This window comes from Saccoglossus kowalevskii, chromosome 3 (genome assembly GCF_978046115.1).
Source record: "Saccoglossus kowalevskii chromosome 3, keSacKowa6.1, whole genome shotgun sequence".
Classification (NCBI taxonomy): Eukaryota; Metazoa; Hemichordata; class Enteropneusta; family Harrimaniidae; genus Saccoglossus; species Saccoglossus kowalevskii.
Genome location: NC_140643.1, coordinates 37,234,901 through 37,250,652, shown reverse-complemented (window position 1 = coordinate 37,250,652; position 15,752 = coordinate 37,234,901). Strand labels below are relative to the sequence as shown.

Sequence of the window (15,752 nt, the reverse complement as noted above, 5' to 3'; positions counted from 1 at the left end):
TGTTCACATTTGGCTTGCAAGTACAGTTATTCGCATCTCATAGCCTTGCTGTTTCAACCGACGACATCGACCTTTGGGCTCGTGACATTGAAAGGAACCTGAACGGTGTCTTGGCCGTTTACAGTCGCGATGTCTACCACGACAACCCGAAGAAAAGACAAACTATCGTACTATTCGTCAAACAAAATGTACCAAGCACTAGTACTCACGAATATGATGATTGCGTTGCAACAAGTGCAAGTTAGTGTTGTTTTTCACTCGGCATTTACTGCAGTGCACTGCATGCATTTATCCATTGCGTTGTAGCAATCTTGTGCGGTTCGAACGTTCCCATGTGGCAAAATCTCTAGTGCGAAAGATTGCGACAGTTTATATTAGTGTTCTTGTATCCGAATTTCATGACTAGAATTGAAAATCAAACATCATACTGCAATATGTAAAAAAATGAGGGCTCGTCCAGGAGTTGGAACCCGGAACCACTGCCACAGTAATTGAGTATCATGCCCCTAGACCAACGAGTCAGACAAACATGCTGTCTACATATAAAATTGGGACCATAATTATTTGATCTCGGTATTTTGAAATTGAGGATTGCGAAATTGCTGTTTTTATGCAATTGAATCTGGGGCAGTGATTATTCTTTGTTTGACAAAATATGGGCTCGTCCGGGATTTGAATCCGGGACCTCTCGCACCCAAAGCGAGAATCATACCCCTAGACCAACGAGCCAGATATAAATGGTACATAAGTATATGGAATCTTCGACGATAATTCTTCAATCGCTGATTTAAAAATGGATTGACAGATTGTCGTACTTATGCAAGTCGAATCTGGCGCAGCGATTATTCTTTGTTCAATAGAATATTAGCTCATCCGGGATTTGAACCAGAGACCTCCTGTACCCTAAAGGTAGCATTTACTAATCTACATAGAGGTAAATGACCAAGTGCGGAGTTACAGTAATAAACACACGTTTGGGACAATGGGTCACATAACAAGAAGTGGTATAATACCGTTTATCAGCTTTTCTAGTTTTCATTTTTTCATGATGTTAATTTAAAAAAAAGATCATTAACAAATTCGGTCATTGTACCATTCGTCAAACAAAATGTATCAAGCACAAAAATGTACTCACGAAAATGATAATGGCGTTGTAACAAGTACAGACTTTCCGATGGTTGCATCAGAGAAAAAAAAGAATATCAAAGTGCATGTAATTACCAATCATGTCTGCAGCAGCGTGGCGCAGCGGAAGCGTGCTGGGCCCATAACCCAGAGGTCCCTGGATCGAAACCAGGCGCTGCTATAAGTTTTAAAAATCGAATTTTTTCTAAACTGTCGGTATTTCAGGTTTCAACACAATTGCATTAGCATGTAGTAACATATCCGCAACAAATAAAAATAATCTTAATAACAGTTTCACTTGTTTTTACATGAACACGTGTAGAATTATTAGTATTATCTGGAAAGTGACAATATTTTCGTAAATCCCAATAATACACAGTGACATGTGGTGCAGAAGTTGAAAAAAATTAAAGGGAAATACGAGAATGTAGTTGTCTCTGTGGCGCAATAGGTTAGCGCGTTCGGCTGTTAACCGAAATGTTGGTGGTTCGAGCCCAACCAGGGACGTTCTAAAGAGTTTTACTACTTTGATAAGTTTGTTGACTACTTATCAAAAATAAATTACAGTAATGGGCCACGTAAGTCAAATGAATGGCACTCACAATATATCATTTACCTGTGGATAGTTCTAACACGCGGCGCTATTGGTCGTTCCGTTTTAACGTAATATTTGGAATGTCGCCCTTTTATCGCGCTCTGATCCTTGGCTGAATGCCACTCAAGAATGCAGAATATCATTACCCCAATGAAACAATGGGTCGTGGAATTGAGTGACATAACTCTGTTCACATTTGGCTTGCAAGTACAGTTATTCGCATCTCATAGCCTTGCCGTTTCAACCGACGACATCGACCTTTGGGCTCGTGACATTCAAAGGAACCTGAACGGTGTCTTGGCCGTTTACAGTCGCGATGTCTACCACGACAACCCGAAGAAAAGACAAACTATCGTACTATTCGTCAAACAAAATGTACCAAGCACTAGTACTCACGAATATGATGATTGCGTTGCAACAAGTACAAGTTATTGTTGTTTTTCACTCGGCATTTACTGCAGTGCACTGCATGCATTTATCCATTGCGTTGTAGCGATCTTGTGCGGTTCGAACGTTCCCATGTGGCAAAATCTCTAGTGCGAATGATTGCGACAGTTTATATTAGTGTTCTTGTATCCGAATTTCATGACTAGAATTGAAAATCAAACATCATACTGCAATATGTAAAAAAATGAGGGCTCGTCCAGGAGTTGGAACCCGGAACCACTGCCACAGTAATTGAGTATCATGCCCCTAGACCAACGAGTCAGACAAACATGCTGTCTACATATAAAATTGGGACCATAATTATTTGATCTCGGTATTTTGAAATTGAGGATTGCGAAATTGCTGTTTTTATGCAATCGAATCTGGGGCAGTGATTATTCTTTGTTTGACAAAATATGGGCTCGTCCGGGATTTGAACCCGGGACCGCTCGCACCCAAAGCGAGAATCATACCCCTAGACCAACGAGCCAGATATAAATGGTACATAAGTATATGGAATCTTCGACGATAATTCTTCAATCGCTGATTTAAAAATGGATTGACAGATTGTCGTACTTATGCAAGTCGAATCTGGCGCAGCGATTATTCTTTGTTCAATAGAATATTAGCTCATCCGGGATTTGAACCAGAGACCTCCTGTACCCTAAAGGTAGCGTTTACTAATCTACATAGAGGTAAATGACCAAGTGCGGAGTTACAGTAATAAACACACGTTTGGGACAATGGGTCACATAACAAGAAGTGGTATAATACCGTTTATCAGCTTTTCTAGTCTTCATTTTTCATGATGTTAATTTAAAAAAAGATCATTAACAAATTCGGTCATTGTACCATTCGTCAAACAAAATGTATCAAGCACAAAAATGTACTCACGAAAATGATAATGGCGTTGTAACAAGTACAGACTTTCCGATGGTTGCATCAGAGAAAAAAAAGAATATTGAAAAAGTTGAAGTTGAAAAAAATTAAAGGGAAATACGAGAATGTAGTTGTCTCTGTCGCGCAATAGGTTAGCGCGTTCGGCTGTTAAGCGAAAGGTTGGTGGTTCGAGCCCACCCAGGGACGTTCTAAAGAGTTTTACTACTTTGATAAGTTTGTTGACTACTTACCAAAAATAAATTACAGTAATGGGCCACGTAAGTCAAATGAATGGCATTCACAATATATCATTTACCTGTGGATAGTTCTAACACGCGGCGCTATTGGTCGTTCCGTTTTAACGTAATATTTGGAATGTCGCCCTTTTATCGCGCTCTGATCCTTGGCTGAATGCCACTCAAGAATGCAGAATATCATTACCCCAATGAAACAATGGGTCGTGGAATTGAGTGACATAACTCTGTTCACATTTGGCTTGCAAGTACAGTTATTCGCATCTCATAGCCTTGCTGTTTCAACCGACGACATCGACCTTTGGGCTCGTGACATTCAAAGGAACCTGAACAGTGTCTTGGCCGTTTACAGTCGCGATGTCTACCACGACATCCTGAAGAAAAGACAAACTATCGTACTATTCGTCAAACAAAATGTACCAAGCAGTAGTACTCACGAATATGATGATTGCGTTGCAACAAGTACAAGTTATTGTTGTTTTTCACTCGGCATTTACTGCAGTGCACTGCATGCATTTATCCATTGCGTTGTAGCGATCTTGTGCGGTTCGAACGTTCCCATGTGGCAAAATCTCTAGTGCGAATGATTGCGACAGTTTATATTAGTGTTCTTGTATCCGAATTTCATGACTAGAATTGAAAATCAAACATCATACTGCAATATGTAAAAAAAATGAGGGCTCGTCCAGGAGTTGGATCCCGGAACCACTGCCACGTAAGTGAGTATTATGCCCCTAGACCAACGAGTCAGACAAACATGCTGTCTATATATAAAATTGGTGACGATAATTATTTGATCTCGGTATTTTGAAATTGAGGATTGCGAAATTGCTGTTTTTATGCAATCGAATCTGGGGCAGCGATTATTCTTTGTTTGGCAAAATATGGGCTCGTCCGCAATTTGAACCAGAGACCTCTTGTACCTTAAAGGTAGCGTTTACTAATCTACATAGAGGTAAATGACCAATTACGGAGTTACAGTAATAAACACACGTTTGGGACAATGGGTCACATAACAAGCAGTGGTATAATACCGTTTATCAGCTTTTCTAGTTTTCATTTTTTTTCATGATGTTAATTTAAAAAAAAGATCATTAACAAATTCGGTCATTGTACCATTCGTCAAACAAAATATATCAAGCACAAAAATGTACTCACGAAAATGATAACGGCGTTGTAACAAGTACAGACTTTCCGATGGTTGCATCAGAGAGAAAAAAGAGAATCAAAGTGCATGTAATTACCAATCATGTCTGTAGCAGCGTGGCGCAGCGGAAGCGTGCTGGGCCCATAACCCAGAGATCCCTGGATCGAAACCAGGCGCTGCTATAAGTTTTAAAAATCGAAATATTTTTCTAAACTGTCGGTATTTCAGGTTTCAACACAATTGCATTAGCATGGAGTAACACATCCGCAACAAATAAAAATAATCCTAATAACAGTTTCACCTGTTTTTACATGAACACGTGAAAAGTAAAAAGTGACGATGACAATATTTTCGTAAATCCCAATAATACACAGTGACATGTGGTGCAGAAGTTGAAAAAAATTAAAGGGAAATACGAGCATGTAGTTGTCTCTGTCGCGCAATAGGTTAGCGCGTTCGGCTGTTAAGCGAAAGGTTGGTGGTTCGAGCCCACCCAGGGACGTTCTAAAGAGTTTCACTACTTTGATAAGTTTGTTGACCACTTATCAAAAATAAATTACAGTAATGGGCCACGTAAGTCAAATGAATGGCACTCACAATATATCATTTACCTGTGGATTGTTCTAACACGCAGCGCAATTGGTCGTTCCGTTTTAACGTAATATTTGGAATGTCGCCCTTTTATCGCGCTCCGACCCATGGCTGAATGCCACTCAAGAATGCAGAATATCATTACCCCAATGAAACAATGGGTCGTGGAATTGAGTGACATAACTCTGTTCACATTTGGCTTGCAAGTACAGTTATTCGCATCTCATAGCCTTGCTGTTTCAACCGACGACATCGACCTTTGGGCTCGTGACATTCAAAGGAACCTGAACGGTGTCTTGGCCGTTTACAGTCGCGATGTCAACCACGAGAACCCGAACAAAAGACAAACTATCGTACTATTCGTCAAACAAAATGTCTGTAGCAGCGTGGCGCAGCGGAAGCGTGCTGGGCCCATAACCCAGAGGTCCCTGGATCGAAAACAGGCGCTGCTATAAGTTTTAAAAATCGAAATATTTTTCTAAACTGTCGGTATTTCAGGTTTCAACACAATTGCATTAGCATGTAGTAACATATCCGCAACAAATAAAAATAATCTTAATAACAGTTTCACCTGTTTTTACATGAACACGTGTAGAATTATTAATATTATCTGGAAAGTGACGATGACAATATTTTCGTAAATCCCAATAATACACAGTGACATGTGGTGCAGAAGTTGAAAAAATTAAAGGGAAATACGAGAATGTAGTTGTCTCTGTGGCGCAATAGATTATCGCGTTCGGCTGTTAACCGAAAGGTTGGTGGTTTGAGCCCACCCAGGAACGTTCTAAAGAGTTTTAGTACTTTGATAAGTTTGTTGACGACTTATCAAAAATAAATTACAGTAATGGTCCACGTAAGTCAAATGAATGGCACTCACAATATATCATTTACCTGTGGATAGTCCTAACACGCGGCGCTATTGGTCGTTCCGTTTTAACGTAATATTTGGAATGTCGCCCTTTTATCGCGCTCCGACCCTTGGCTGAATGCCACTCAAGAATGCAGAATATCATTACCCCAATGAAACAATGGGTCGTGGAATTGAGTGACATAACTCTGTTCACATTTGGCTTGCAAGTACAGTTATTCGCATCTCATAGCCTTGCTGTTTCAACCGACGACATCGACCTTTGGGCTCGTGACATTCAAAGGAACCTGAACGGTGTCTTGGCCGTTTACAGTCGCGATGTCAACCACGACAACCCGAACAAAAGACAAACTATCGTACTATTCGTCAAACAAAATGTCTGTAGCAGCGTGGCGCAGCGGAAGCGTGCTGGGCCCATAACCCAGAGGTCCCTGGATCGAAAACAGGCGCTGCTATAAGTTTTAAAAATCGAAATATTTTTCTAAACTGTCGGTATTTCAGGTTTCAACACAATTGCATTAGCATGTAGTAACATATCCGCAACAAATAAAAATAATCTTAATAACAGTTTCACCTGTTTTTACATGAACACGTGTAGAATTATTAATATTATCTGGAAAGTGACGATGACAATATTTTCGTAAATCCCAATAATACACAGTGACATGTGGTGCAGAAGTTGAAAAAATTAAAGGGAAATACGAGAATGTAGTTGTCTCTGTGGCGCAATAGATTACCGCGTTCGGCTGTTAACCGAAAGGTTGGTGGTTTGAGCCCACCCAGGAACGTTCTAAAGAGTTTTACTACTTTGATAAGTTTGTTGACGACTTATCAAAAATAAATTACAGTAATGGTCCACGTAAGTCAAATGAATGGCACTCACAATATATCATTTACCTGTGGATAGTCCTAACACGCGGCACTATTGGTCGTTCCGTTTTAACGTAATATTTGGAATGTCGCCCTTTTATCGCGCTCCGACCCTTGGCTGAATGCCACTCAAGAATGCAGAATATCATTACCCCAATGAAACAATGGGTCGTGGAATTGAGTGACATAACTCTGTTCACATTTGGCTTGCAAGTACAGTTATTCGCATATTATAGCCTTGCTGTTTCAACCGACGAAATCGACCTTTGGGCTCGTGACATTCAAAGGAACCTGAACGGTGTCTTGGCCGTTTACAGTCGCGATGTCTACCACGACATCCCGAAGAAAAGACAAACTATCGTACTATTCGTCAAACAAAATGTACCAAGCACTAGTACTCACGAATATGATGATTGCGTTTCAACAAGTACAAGTTATTGTTGTTTTTCACTCGGCATTTACTGCAGTGCACTGCATGCATTTATCCATTGCGTTGTAGCGATCTTGTGTGGTTCGAACGTTCCCATGTGGCAAAATCCCTAGTGCGAATGATTGCGACAGTTTATATTAGTGTTCTTGTATCCGAATTTCATGACTAGAATTGAAAATCAAACATCATACTGCAATATGTAAACAAATGAGGGCTCGTTCAGGAGTTGGAACCCGGAACCACTGCCACAGTAAGTGAGTATCATGCCCCTAGACCAACGAGTCAGACAAACATGCTGTCTATATATATAATTGGTGACGATAATTATTTGATCTCGGTATTTTGAAATTGAGGAATGCGAAATTGCTGTTTTTATGCAATCGAATCTGGGGCAGCGAATATTCTTTGTTTGGCAAAATATGGGCTCGTCCGGAATTTGAACCCGGGACCTCTCGCACCCAAAGCGAGAATCATACCCCTAGACCAACGAGCCAGATATAAATGGTACCTATATATGGAATCTTCGACGATAATTATTCAATCGCTGATTTAAAAATGGATTGACAGATTGTCGTACTTATGCAAGTCGAATCTGGCGCAGCGATTATTCTTTGTTCAATAGAATATTGGCTCATCCGGGATTTGAACCAGAGACCTCTTGTACCCTAAAGGTAGCGTTTACTAATCTTCATACAGATAAATGACCAAGTACGGAGTTACAGTAATAAACACACGTTTGGGACAATGGGTCACATAACAAGAAGTGGTATAATACCGTTTATCAGCTTTTCTAGTTTTCATTTTTTCATGATGTTAATTTTAAAAAAAAAGATCATTAACAAATTCGGTCATTGTACCATTCGTCAAACAAAATGTATCAAGCACAAAAATGTACTCACGAAAATGATAATGGCGTTGTAACAAGTACAGACTTTCCGATTGTTGCATCAGAGAAAAAAAAAGAATGTCAAAGTGCATGTAATTACCAATAATATCTGCAGCAGCGTGGCGCAGCGGAAGCGTGCTGGGCCCATAACCCAGAGGTCCCTGGATCGAAACCAGGCGCTGCTATAAGTTTTAAAAATCGAAATATTTTTCTAAACTGTCGGTATTTCAGGTTTCAACACAATTGCATTAGCATGTAGTAACATATCCGCAACAAATAAAATTAATCTTAATAACAGTTTCACCTGTTTTTACATGAACACGTGTAGAATTATTAATATTATCTGGAAAGTGACGATGACAATATTTTCGTAAATCCCAATAATACACAGTGACATGTGGTGCAGAAGTTGAAAAAATTAAAGGGAAATACGAGAATGTAGTTGTCTCTGTGGCGCAATAGATTACCGCGTTCGGCTGTTAACCGAAAGGTTGGTGGTTTGAGCCCACCCAGGAACGTTCTAAAGAGTTTTACTACTTTGATAAGTTTGTTGACGACTTATCAAAAATAAATTACAGTAATGGTCCACGTAAGTCAAATGAATGGCACTCACAATATATCATTTACCTGTGGATAGTCCTAACACGCGGCGCTATTGGTCGTTCCGTTTTAACGTAATATTTGGAATGTCGCCCTTTTATCGCGCTCCGACCCTTGGCTGAATGCCACTCAAGAATGCAGAATATCATTACCCCAATGAAACAATGGGTCGTGGAATTGAGTGACATAACTCTGTTCACATTTGGCTTGCAAGTACAGTTATTCGCATATTATAGCCTTGCTGTTTCAACCGACGAAATCGACCTTTGGGCTCGTGACATTCAAAGGAACCTGAACGGTGTCTTGGCCGTTTACAGTCGCGATGTCTACCACGACATCCCGAAGAAAAGACAAACTATCGTACTATTCGTCAAACAAAATGTACCAAGCACTAGTACTCACGAATATGATGATTGCGTTGCAACAAGTACAAGTTATTGTTGTTTTTCACTCGGCATTTACTGCAGTGCACTGCATGCATTTATCCATTGCGTTGTAGCGATCTTGTGCGGTTTGAACGTTCCCATGTGGCAAAATCTCTAGTGCGAATGATTGCGACAGTTTATATTAGTGTTCTTGTATCCGAATTTCATGACTAGAATTGAAAATCAAACATCATACTGCAATATGTAAAAAAAATGAGGGCTCGTCCAGGAGTTGGAACCCGGAACCACTGCCACAGTAAGTGAGTATCATGCCCCTAGACCAACGAGTCAGACAAACATGCTGTCTATATATAAAATTGGTGACGATAATTATTTGATCTCGGTATTTTGAAATTGAGGAATGCGAAATTGCTGTTTTTATGCAATCGAATCTGGGGCAGCGATTATTCTTTGTTTGGCAAAATATGGGCTCATCCGGGATTTGAACCCGGGACCTCTCGCACCCAAAGCGAGAATCATACCCCTAGACCAACGAGCCAGATATAAATGGTACCTATATATGGAATCTTCGACGATAATTATTCAATCGCTGATTTAAAAATGGATTGACAGATTGTCGTACTTATGCAAGTCGAATCTGGCGCAGCGATTATTCTTTGTTCAATAGAATATTGGCTCATCCGGGATTTGAACCAGAGACCTCTTGTACCCTAAAGGTAGCGTTTACTAATCTTAATACAGATAAATGACCAAGTACGGAGTTACAGTAATAAACACACGTTTGGGACAATGGGTCACATAACAAGAAGTGGTATAATACCGTTTATCAGCTTTTCTAGTTTTCATTTTTTCATGATGTTAATTTTTAAAAAAAAGATCATTAACAAATTCGGTCATTGTACCATTCGTCAAACAAAATGTATCAAGCACAAAAATGTACTCACGAAAATGATAATGGCGTTGTAACAAGTACAGACTTTCCGATTGTTGCATCAGAGAAAAAAAAAATGTCAAAGTGCATGTAATTACCAATAATATCTGCAGCAGCGTGGCGCAGCGGAAGCGTGCTGGGCCCATAACCCAGAGGTCCCTGGATCGAAACCAGGCGCTGCTATAAGTTTTAAAAATCGAAATATTTTTCTAAACTGTCAGTATTTCAGGTTTCAACACAATTGCATTAGCATGTAGTAACATATCCGCAACAAATAAAAATAATCTTAATAACAGTTTCACCTGTTTTTACATGAACACGTGTAGAATTATTAATATTATCTGGAAAGTGACGATGACAATATTTTCGTAAATCCCAATAATACACAGTGACATGTGGTGCAGAAGTTGAAAAAATTGAAGGGAAATACGAGAATGTAGTTGTCTCTGTGGCGCAATAGGTTAGCGCGTTCGGCTGTTAACCGAAAGGTTGGTGGTTCGAGCCCACCCAGGAACGTTCTAAAGAGTTTTACTACTTTGATAAGTTTGTTGACGACTTATCAAAAATAAATTACAGTAATGGGCCACGTAAGTCAAATGAATGGCACTCACAATTTATCATTTACCTGTGGATAGTCCTAAGACGCGGCGCTATTGGTCGTACCGTTTTAACGTAATGTTTGGAATGTCGCCCTTTTATCGCGCTCCGACCCTTGGCTGAATGCCACTCAAGAATGCAGAATATCATTACCCCAATGAAACAATGGGTCGTGGAATTGAGTGACATAACTCTGTTTACATTTGGCTTGCAAGTACAGTTATTCGCATATTATAGCCTTGCTGTTTCAACCGACGAAATCGACCTTTGGGCTCGTGACATTCAAAGGAACCTGAACGGTGTCTTGGCCGTTTACAGTCGCGATGTCTACCACGACATCCCGAAGAAAAGACAAACTATCGTACTATTCGTCAAACAAAATGTACCAAGCACTAGTACTCACGAATATGATGATTGCGTTGCAACAAGTACAAGTTATTGTTGTTTTTCACTCGGCATTTACTGCAGTGCACTGCATGCATTTATCCATTGCGTTGTAGCGATCTTGTGCGGTTTGAACGTTCCCATGTGGCAAAATCTCTAGTGCGAATGATTGCGACAGTTTATATTAGTGTTCTTGTATCCGAATTTCATGACTAGAATTGAAAATCAAACATCATACTGCAATATGTAAAAAAAATGAGGGCTCGTCCAGGAGTTGGAACCCGGAACCACTGCCACAGTAAGTGAGTATCATGCCCCTAGACCAACGAGTCAGACAAACATGCTGTCTATATATAAAATTGGTGACGATAATTATTTGATCTCGGTATTTTGAAATTGAGGAATGCGAAATTGCTGTTTTTATGCAATCGAATCTGGGGCAGCGATTATTCTTTGTTTGGCAAAATATGGGCTCATCCGGGATTTGAACCCGGGACCTCTCGCACCCAAAGCGAGAATCATACCCCTAGACCAACGAGCCAGATATAAATGGTACCTATATATGGAATCTTCGACGATAATTATTCAATCGCTGATTTAAAAATGGATTGACAGATTGTCGTACTTATGCAAGTCGAATCTGGCGCAGCGATTATTCTTTGTTCAATAGAATATTGGCTCATCCGGGATTTGAACCAGAGACCTCTTGTACCCTAAAGGTAGCGTTTACTAATCTTAATACAGATAAATGACCAAGTACGGAGTTACAGTAATAAACACACGTTTGGGACAATGGGTCACATAACAAGAAGTGGTATAATACCGTTTATCAGCTTTTCTAGTTTTCATTTTTTCATGATGTTAATTTTTAAAAAAAAGATCATTAACAAATTCGGTCATTGTACCATTCGTCAAACAAAATGTATCAAGCACAAAAATGTACTCACGAAAATGATAATGGCGTTGTAACAAGTACAGACTTTCCGATTGTTGCATCAGAGAAAAAAAAAATGTCAAAGTGCATGTAATTACCAATAATATCTGCAGCAGCGTGGCGCAGCGGAAGCGTGCTGGGCCCATAACCCAGAGGTCCCTGGATCGAAACCAGGCGCTGCTATAAGTTTTAAAAATCGAAATATTTTTCTAAACTGTCAGTATTTCAGGTTTCAACACAATTGCATTAGCATGTAGTAACATATCCGCAACAAATAAAAATAATCTTAATAACAGTTTCACCTGTTTTTACATGAACACGTGTAGAATTATTAATATTATCTGGAAAGTGACGATGACAATATTTTCGTAAATCCCAATAATACACAGTGACATGTGGTGCAGAAGTTGAAAAAATTGAAGGGAAATACGAGAATGTAGTTGTCTCTGTGGCGCAATAGGTTAGCGCGTTCGGCTGTTAACCGAAAGGTTGGTGGTTCGAGCCCACCCAGGAACGTTCTAAAGAGTTTTACTACTTTGATAAGTTTGTTGACGACTTATCAAAAATAAATTACAGTAATGGGCCACGTAAGTCAAATGAATGGCACTCACAATTTATCATTTACCTGTGGATAGTCCTAAGACGCGGCGCTATTGGTCGTACCGTTTTAACGTAATGTTTGGAATGTCGCCCTTTTATCGCGCTCCGACCCTTGGCTGAATGCCACTCAAGAATGCAGAATATCATTACCCCAATGAAACAATGGGTCGTGGAATTGAGTGACATAACTCTGTTTACATTTGGCTTGCAAGTACAGTTATTCGCATATTATAGCCTTGCTGTTTCAACCGACGAAATCGACTTTTGGGCTCGTGACATTCAAAGGAACATGTACGGTGTCTTGGCCGTTTACAGTCGCGATGTCTACCACGACATCCCGAAGAAAAGACAAACTATCGTACTATTCGTCAAACAAAATGTACCAAGCACTAGTACTCACGAATATGATGATTGCGTTGCAACAAGTACAAGTTATTGTTGTTTTTCACTCGGCATTTACTGCAGTGCACTGCATGCATTTATCCATTGCGTTGTATCGAACTTGTGCGGTTCGAACGTTCCCATGTGGCAAAATCCCTAGTGCGAATGATTGTGACAGTTTATATTAGTGTTCTTCGGTATTCGAATCTCATGATTAGAATTGAAAATCAAACATCATACTGCAATATGTAAAAAAATGAGGGCTCGTTCAGGAGTTGGAACCCGGAACCACTGCCACAGTAAGTGAGTATCATGCCCCTAGACCAACGAGTCAGACAAACATGCTGTCTATATATAAAATTGGTGACGATAATTATTTGATCTCGGTATTTTGAAATTGAGGAATGCGAAATTGCTGTTTTTATGCAATCGAATCTGGGGCAGCGATTATTCTTTGTTTGGCAAAATATGGGCTCGTCCGGGATTTGAACCCGGGACCTCTCGCACCCAAAGCGAGAATCATACCCCTAGACCAACGAGCCAGATATAAATGGTACCTATATATGGAATCTTCGACGATAATTATTCAATCGCTGATTTTAAAATGGATTGACAGATTGTCGTACTTATGCAAGTCGAATTTGGCGCAGCGATTATTCTTTGTTCAATAGAATATTGGCTCATCCGGGATTTGAACCAGAAACCTCTTGTACCCTAAAGGTAGCATTTACTAATCTTAATACAGATAAATGACCAAGTACGTAGTTACAGTAATAAACACACGTTTGGGACAATGGGTCACATAACAAGAAGTGGTATAATACCGTTTATCAGCTTTTCTAGTTTTCATTTTTTCATGATGTTAATTTAAAAAAAAAAGATCATTAACAAAAATCGGTCATTGTACCATTCGTCAAACAAAATGTATCAAGCACAAAAATGTACTCACGAAAATGATAATGGCGTTGTAACAAGTACAGACTTTCCGATGGTTGCATCAGAGGAAAAAAAAATGTCAAAGTGCATGTAATTACCAATAATATCTGCAGCAGCGTGGCGCAGCGGAAGCGTGCTGGGCCCATAACCCAGAGGTCCCTGGATCGAAACCAGGCGCTGCTATAAGTTTTAAAAATCGAAATATTTTTCTAAACTGTCGGTATTTCAGGTTTCAACACAATTGCATTAGCATGTAGTAACATATCCGCAACAAATAAAAATAATCTTAATAACAGTTTCACCTGTTTTTACATGAACACGTGTAGAATTATTAGTATTATCTGGAAAGTGACGATGACAATATTTTCGTAAATCCCAATAATACACAGTGACATGTGGTGCAGAAGTTGAAAAAAATTAAAGGGAAATACGAGAATGTAGTTGTCTCTGTGGCGCAATAGGTTAGCGCGTTCGGCTGTTAACCGAAAGGTTGGTGGTTCGAGCCCAACCAGGGACGTTCTAAAGAGTTTTACTACTTTGATAAGTTTGTTGACTACTTATCAAAAATAAATTACAGTAATGGGCCACGTAAGTCAAATGAATGGCACTCACAATATATCATTTACCTGTGGATAGTTCTAACACGCGGCGCTATTGGTCGTTCCGTTTTAACGTAATATTTGGAATGTCGCCCTTTTATCGCGCTCCGATCCTTGGCTGAATGCCACTCAAGAATGCAGAATATCATTACCCCAATGAAACAATGGGTCGTGGAATTGAGTGACATAACTCTGTTCACATTTGGCTTGCAAGTACAGTTATTCGCATATTATAGCCTTGCTGTTTCAACCGACGAAATCGACCTTTGGGCTCGTGACATTCAAAGGAACCTGAACGGTGTCTTGGCCGTTTACAGTCGCGATGTCTACCACGACATCCCGAAGAAAAGACAAACTATCGTACTATTCGTCAAACAAAATGTACCAAGCACTAGTACTCACGAATATGATGATTGCGTTGCAACAAGTACAAGTTATTGTTGTTTTTCACTCGGCATTTACTGCAGTGCACTGCATGCATTTATCCATTGCGTTGTAGCGATCTTGTGCGGTTCGAACGTTCCCATGTGGCAAAATCTCTAGTGCGAATGATTGCGACAGTTTATATTAGTGTTCTTGTATCCGAATTTCATGACTAGAATTGAAAATCAAACATCATACTGCAATATGTAAAAAAAATGAGGGCTCGTCCAGGAGTTGGAACCCGGAACCACTGCCACAGTAAGTGAGTATCATGCCCCTAGACCAACGAGTCAGACAAACATGCTGTCTATATATAAAATTGGTGACGATAATTATTTGATCTCGGTATTTTGAAATTGAGGAATGCGAAATTGCTGTTTTTATGCAATCGAATCTGGGGCAGCGATTATTCTTTGTTTGGCAAAATATGGGCTCATCCGGGATTTGAACCCGGGACCTCTCGCACCCAAAGCGAGAATCATACCCCTAGACCAACGAGCCAGATATAAATGGTACCTATATATGGAATCTTCGACGATAATTATTCAATCGCTGATTTAAAAATGGATTGACAGATTGTCGTACTTATGCAAGTCGAATCTGGCGCAGCGATTATTCTTTGTTCAATAGAATATTGGCTCATCCGGTATTTGAACCAGAGACCTCTTGTACCCTAAAGGTAGCGTTTACTAATCTTAATACAGATAAATGACCAAGTACGGAGTTACAGTAATAAACACACGTTTGGGACAATGGGTCACATAACAAGAAGTGGTATAATACCGTTTATCAGCTTTTCTAGTTTTCATTTTTTCATGATGTTAATTTTTAAAAAAAAGATCATTAACAAATTCGGTCATTGTACCATTCGTCAAACAAAATGTATCAAGCACAAAAATGTACTCAC

General features: G+C 39.7%; 12 non-coding genes across 12 annotated transcripts; 5 read left to right on the top strand and 7 right to left on the bottom strand.

The window, feature by feature from the left end:
* Positions 1-657: 657 nt before the first annotated feature.
* On the bottom strand, positions 658-729 carry TRNAP-UGG (transfer RNA proline (anticodon UGG)). The gene has a single exon. It is a non-coding gene; the product is annotated as a tRNA-Pro (tRNA).
* A 505-nt stretch (positions 730-1,234) lies between these two features.
* On the top strand, positions 1,235-1,306 carry TRNAM-CAU (transfer RNA methionine (anticodon CAU)). Its single transcript has one exon. It is a non-coding gene; the product is annotated as a tRNA-Met (tRNA).
* A 1,258-nt stretch (positions 1,307-2,564) lies between these two features.
* TRNAP-UGG (transfer RNA proline (anticodon UGG)) lies at positions 2,565-2,636 on the bottom strand. Its single transcript has one exon. It is a non-coding gene; the product is annotated as a tRNA-Pro (tRNA).
* Positions 2,637-7,609: 4,973 nt separating this feature from the next.
* Positions 7,610-7,681, bottom strand: TRNAP-UGG (transfer RNA proline (anticodon UGG)). Its single transcript has one exon. It is a non-coding gene; the product is annotated as a tRNA-Pro (tRNA).
* A 506-nt stretch (positions 7,682-8,187) lies between these two features.
* Positions 8,188-8,259, top strand: TRNAM-CAU (transfer RNA methionine (anticodon CAU)). Its single transcript has one exon. It is a non-coding gene; the product is annotated as a tRNA-Met (tRNA).
* A 1,267-nt stretch (positions 8,260-9,526) lies between these two features.
* Positions 9,527-9,598, bottom strand: TRNAP-UGG (transfer RNA proline (anticodon UGG)). The gene has a single exon. It is a non-coding gene; the product is annotated as a tRNA-Pro (tRNA).
* A 504-nt stretch (positions 9,599-10,102) lies between these two features.
* Positions 10,103-10,174, top strand: TRNAM-CAU (transfer RNA methionine (anticodon CAU)). The gene has a single exon. It is a non-coding gene; the product is annotated as a tRNA-Met (tRNA).
* Positions 10,175-11,441: 1,267 nt separating this feature from the next.
* On the bottom strand, positions 11,442-11,513 carry TRNAP-UGG (transfer RNA proline (anticodon UGG)). The gene has a single exon. It is a non-coding gene; the product is annotated as a tRNA-Pro (tRNA).
* Positions 11,514-12,017: 504 nt separating this feature from the next.
* Positions 12,018-12,089, top strand: TRNAM-CAU (transfer RNA methionine (anticodon CAU)). Its single transcript has one exon. It is a non-coding gene; the product is annotated as a tRNA-Met (tRNA).
* A 1,268-nt stretch (positions 12,090-13,357) lies between these two features.
* TRNAP-UGG (transfer RNA proline (anticodon UGG)) lies at positions 13,358-13,429 on the bottom strand. Its single transcript has one exon. It is a non-coding gene; the product is annotated as a tRNA-Pro (tRNA).
* Positions 13,430-13,934: 505 nt separating this feature from the next.
* On the top strand, positions 13,935-14,006 carry TRNAM-CAU (transfer RNA methionine (anticodon CAU)). The gene has a single exon. It is a non-coding gene; the product is annotated as a tRNA-Met (tRNA).
* Positions 14,007-15,274: 1,268 nt separating this feature from the next.
* TRNAP-UGG (transfer RNA proline (anticodon UGG)) lies at positions 15,275-15,346 on the bottom strand. Its single transcript has one exon. It is a non-coding gene; the product is annotated as a tRNA-Pro (tRNA).
* Positions 15,347-15,752: the final 406 nt, after the last annotated feature.